We start from the raw sequence: 6,055 nt of genomic DNA on the forward strand, positions 1-6,055 counted from the left end.
TAGTCTTACTCTCTTGTAGTGAAAACACTATTTTGTGTGCATTCAGAAATTCTACATACACATGTGTCATGGATTGAATTGTGTCCCTCTAAAGTATCTAGATAACTAAGACAACATGTTACTGTGTATATATTTTAACTCAAACTACTGGTTCTATGGCCTAATTTTTCCCATATCAATGTATTTGGAAATCTTTCTATATCACTGCCTATTCTCCTACATGATAGGTTTTAATGAAGCATGTTATTCGATTTGTTTCCCCAGTCTCCTATTGATCAGCAGTTAGTTTTTGTTATTACAAATCATGCTACAGTGAGCACTCAGGAAAAGATATCTTTGCACGCTTGTGGAGGTAGGCTATATTCCTAGAAGAGTATAGGGTATGCACACTTATTTTTTGATAGGTCTACTGATAAGTTGGAGCACTGGTGGCGCAGTGGTTAAGAGCTTGGCTGCTAACCAAAAGGTCGACAATTCGAATCCACCAGCCACTCCTTTGAAAACATAAAGGGCAATTCTACTCTGTCCTTTAAGGCCACTGTAAGTCCAAATGGACTCGGTGGCAACAGGTTTTGTTTTGTTTTTGGTATTGGTAAGTTGTCCTCTGAAGAAATTGTAGCAATTTACACACTGTGATGGTTAATATTGTGTGTCGACTTGGATAGGCAGTGATTCTCAGTGGCTTGGCAGATACTGGACTGGTTGCTCTTCCATAATGTAATATAATCACCGTTCATGATGTGATCAGCCAGTCAGTTGAAAGGGGTTTCCTTGGAAGTGGGGTCTGCCTCCAAAATATAAATGGATGTTCTGCAAAGCTCTCTCTAGACCCTGCACTCTTCTCGTTGCTTGACCTCTGGCTCCTGGGATGTAACCCTGCAGAAGTCTCCTGCCTGCCACCTGACCTACAGATTTGGGGTTTTCCAGCCCCCACAATTTTGTAAGTCATTTCCTTGAAGTAAATCAATCTCTCTTCCTCTCTCTCGCTCACACACACACACACACACACCCATACCTCACTGTTTTGCTCCTCTAGAGAACCCAGAGTAAGTCACTTTCTAATAACAAAGTATCACAGTCTCTAAAGAGTCCCTATAGACCTAGATATTATATTGTATAATCTTGCCAATGAATAGGTGAAAAATCTTATTTCTTGTTTTAATAACCATTTTTAATTTCCATTTACCTGGTTATTGGAAACTCTGGTGGTGTAGTGATTAAGTACTATGGCTGCTGACCAATAGGTCAGCAATTCAAATCCAGCAGGTGACCCTTGGAAATTCTATGGGGCAGTTCTACTCTGTCCTATAGAGTCTCTATGAGTTGGAATCAACTTGACGGCAATGGGTTTTTGGTTTTACGGACCTGGTTATTAGGGAGGATGAATGAATTTTAACATTTTGGTTAGCTATATATCTTTCTTTTGTACACATCATGTTTTCTATTAAGTTATTTGCTTTTTAAGGATTTATAATAACTAATTATTAATGATATTGACCCTTTGCCTGTCATTTTCTTTACAAATATTTTTCCCAATTTGTTGTTTATCTTTTGACTTTTTAATAGTGCCTTTGGCTGTATAGGTTTTTATTTGTGGGTGGTCAAATTTAGCAGTCTTCTATGTATTTTAAGCTTTGTGTCAAAATTCTCCTAAGATTATAAACAAGTTAACCTATTTTTTCATCTAGTAGTTTCATGGTTTCTTTTCTCTTATGCTTAAATATTTAATACAACTGAGATTTATTTTAGTGTAGAGAATCGGATAAGAATTTAGCATTATTTTTTTCCCAAATGATTAGCCAGTTGTCTCAACAGTATTAAATATCCATCTCTTCTTCACTGATTGGTAATCCTACATCTATCCTATATTAAATTTCCATATGTATGTGAGTCCATTTCCAGACAACTCTGAACTTTGAAAGTGCTTTCATGTATGCCATTTCATTTCTAAACCTGGAAGTTTTAGGTTTAGAAATAAACCAGAGCATAAAGGGATTTTGCCAATTTTTAGAGGGGTTTTGGAGATGTTTAGGGATTAAAAGACATCACAGTGCTCATTTTGTAATCCCACATGGCTGTGAATCCATAATCATTTGACAGGACAATTTTTTACAAAACAAATTGTCTTGCTGTCCAAAGGCTGGAAGTCAAACATATTCCACTGGGGGAAAAATGGTTAGGAAAACCATTTAATGATATATTTAATCATCCTTTTTTTCTCCTTCACTTTTTTTAAGCATCCTGGTAAACAAGGCATACAAAATTTCAGAAAGACAGCTTAGAGTAAATAATACACCATGCTTTCACTAGGCAAATGCAGTCAAATTCTTTCCTGACTTTCAGTGCAGGCTGAAGGTCAAAGGTGAGGTATGCACAGCAGTGAGGCATATTGTGAGAAAGGGAGAAAGCTAGAAACCAGAGGAATTAGCTTGGGAGAACTAGCCCTGTTGCAGAGCTGCAATGGAAATCACAGGGTCCACAGGGAATTGCCAAAGTCCAGGAAAATCAGGTAAAAATCCAGGCTAGTGGGTGGGATGTTGCAAAAGAACTCTCTGGATTCTGGAAATATTCTGAATCTGTTGTTGGCAACATCGTGGTTCTGGAGAATCACTCTGTGTGAAGTGGGACCCTAGCCAACAGCTATGGAGTGGGAGTCAGGATCTAACCTCTTGGATAGACAGAGTGTCAGGGCTGAGATTAAGAATAGAGTTTCAGTCCTAGTAAGGAATGGAAGTGTAGATTAAAAACCCAAGCAACTATTTAGTTGTGTGGACTGCACAAACATAACAAGGATGTGAGTTAGGGCTTGAACAAACGGCTTGTTAGCACTCCTGCCAGAGAAATGTAGAAAACCCACTTGTGTTCTAGTTCCACAGCATTGAGATCAGAAATACATTTTTTCAAGCTATATTAACCTGGGAAGATTGATAAATGAGGACTGTGTTCATGTACTATATACCCACTCCTCACTTATTGACTTGGTTAGATTCCAAAGACCAGGTCGTTTTGTGAAAATTGTGCAAAAATGGAGGATGACCACATCAGATCACAAAATGGAGGATGACTACATCATTACATAACTGCCAAGTTACATCATTACATAACTGCCAGATTACATCGTTAACATTAACTGCCAAACCACTGAGAATCATGGCCCAGCCAGGCTGACACATAACCTTCAACATCACAGCCAGCGTTACTCTCGCCTTGCACCTTGACATTCATTATTGCCAGACGTACGTCGTTAATGTGCAAAATAGTCAGTAGATTTTTTACTATTGTCATAAATGTGAAATGTCAGATAATGAGGTAGTCAATAAGTGAAGAGTTCTGAACTCGTCCTTGAATTATACTATAGTGTATATTATGTAACAATAAGGTTGATAAGGTATCCCTCGTCTAGATTCAATAATTTTTCATTCATCAAATATTTAATGAGCACCTATTACATGCCAGGCACTGTACTAGGTACTGGAGATAAATGAGTGAATGAAACGGACAAAACTCCATGTTTTCATGTTATTCTCATCATACGATAAATAAGTAAAATATAGAGTATCTTCCCACTGCTGTTGAGTCGTTTCTGACACACAGCAACCCTACAGGACAGAGCAGAACTGCCCCATAGGGTTTCCAAGGAGTAGCTGGTGGATTCAAACTGCTGACACTTTGGTTAGCAGCCAAATGCTTAACCACTGTGCCACCAGGGCTCCATAGAGTATCTTAGATGATGTTAAATACTTAGGAAAAAAACTAAAGCTGGGTAGGGAAATAGGGTATGTGTGTGTGTGTGTGTGTGTGTGTGTGTGTGTGTGTGTGTGTGTGAGTGTGAGGTGTTGCAATTTTAATAGTGGTCCTCACTGAGAAAGTGACATTTGAGCACAGACATGAGGGGATGGTGGAATAGCCATATATTATCTGGGGGGAAGCTTTCCAGGTAGAGGTGCAAAGGCTCAGGCTGGAGTGTGTATGGCTTGTTTGAAGAACAGCATGGAGGCCAGTGTGGCTGGAATGGAGTAGACAAGAGAAAGAATGATATTAGGTGAGGTGAGACAGGTTGGAGTGGGCATGGAAGAAAAGGGTCATGAGGGTCCTTCAGGGCCTTCATTGAAAGGACTTTGGCTTTTCTTTTAGTGAGACAGGAAGCTGTTGGAGGTTTTTGGCTTATATTTTAACAGGATCACAGTTGCTGCTATGTTGAGAATATACTGAAGGGGCAAAGCGCAAAGCTGGGTGAACGATTTGGAGGCTATTGTAATAACCTAGGTGGTAATGGTGGCTTGTGGTGGTAGCAGTGGATGTGCTAAGACATATCATATTCTGTATATATTTTGAGGAAAAGCCAAGAGGATTTAACAGATTGGATGTGGGGTGTAAAAGAAAGGAGTCATGAATTTCTCCCAAGATTTTTTCACTGGAGCAATTAGAAGAATGCAGTTGCTATTTATTCAGATGGGAATAACTGTAAAGGAGATTAGGAGAGAAACCAGGAATTCAGTTTTAGACAGAGGAGACAGACTAGGGTAAGGATCAGGCCTTATTCATGTTATATTCTCAGCATCTAGCATAGTTGTCTGGCTCAATAAATATTTGTGAATGGATGCTGGCAGTGACTCTGGCTCTTCCTAGCAAACATTAATTTGAATATAGACATTTGAAGTGAACATGTTGTTTTCAAGCACCCTTTGCCTAAAGAAGCCCTCCTCTCCCACTCTGTCTGTGGTTCTGGTGGGGCTATCAGTAACAGGATTCTTGTGATCACAGGAGGTGGAATTTGGCCATTCATTGTATGTGTTATGACAATAATGACTACTTGAGCAATGTACAGATGACCCCAACAAAACTAGCCATCTCTGCGAAAGCTGAAGGGGCAGATGGCTCTGCCATCAAGGCTCATGTCGTGGTGCTGAACTGTAAGTTCAGCCTTATGATGATGTTCTTTCCTGCCATAAAGAGGAAGTCTAAAGTGCCTAAGTGGAGAATAAGGCCAACACACAAAGAAAAACAGTATTGAGAGGTAGGAGGGAGGGGTTGGGCAACTGTTTCTGACTTATTTTGAGTGCCACATTCTCTGTCCCTCTGCTGTCCAGTCACACAGTGTGTTCCTCTCCTTGTTTTTAAGAAACTAGTTAGAATTGGATTTTCTGTTATTTGCAACTGAAAGATCTGATTAATACAGCATTGTATGATGCTATGTGATTCCTGGTGTGATCCCTAATGAAGGGCCATCAGACAGGATAGCTAGAGTGTCCTACATAAATTTTGGCCCTGTTGTGGAGTAGTAGTCATGGTAAAGCTTTAGGGCTTAGAGTGGCTGTGGCTGCAGGTTAAGCAGGCTAAAATATCATCCTTCCTTAATTTAACAACTGGAATTCAGAAACTCAGGATATTTCCTCATCAAATGGATCTTCATAATCTTTGATAAAGGTCAGTACTCTGGTTACACTGTGAAAATTAGCCGGGCTTAGGATGTGGTTAGAGAGTCCTCCTGAGAAAAAGTGTCTTCTGTTTTGACAGCCTAGGAGGTAGTTCTCCACAAGGTTAACAAGATTTTTATTTAATATGACTTGGACAAGTATTATCTACTTACACATGTTCCTTAGAATCAGCTTTTATTGATAAAATTTATTTGATCTAAATGCCATAGTTATACTCTGTCATATTCAGCTAAAGACAATAGAAGGAACATGGATAGAACAGTGCTGGGGATCTTATCATTGGGATAAGATCATCTCAATTGTTCCTTTAGTGATGTCTGCCTCTATAATGAGTGGCCATTGGGTCTAGGGTGATCCCAGTTTATGTCCACATCCAACAGGCATCAAGTTTAGGGAATCTATCTAAGACATGAAGAAGGCAAATATTGTAGGTCTAGGTAGGTAGGGGAGTCCTGATGGTGCAGTGGTTAAGCGCTCAGCTGCTAACCAAAAGGTGGACAGTTCAAATCCACCAGCTGCTCCTTGGAAACCCTATGAGGTAGTTCTGCTCTGTCCCATGATGTCGCTATGAGTCAGAACCAACTCAACGGCAATGGGTCAGTTAGGTAGGCAGAATC

This window comes from Trichechus manatus, unplaced genomic scaffold (genome assembly GCF_000243295.1).
Source record: "Trichechus manatus latirostris isolate Lorelei unplaced genomic scaffold, TriManLat1.0 scaffold00026, whole genome shotgun sequence".
Classification (NCBI taxonomy): domain Eukaryota; kingdom Metazoa; phylum Chordata; class Mammalia; order Sirenia; family Trichechidae; genus Trichechus; species Trichechus manatus.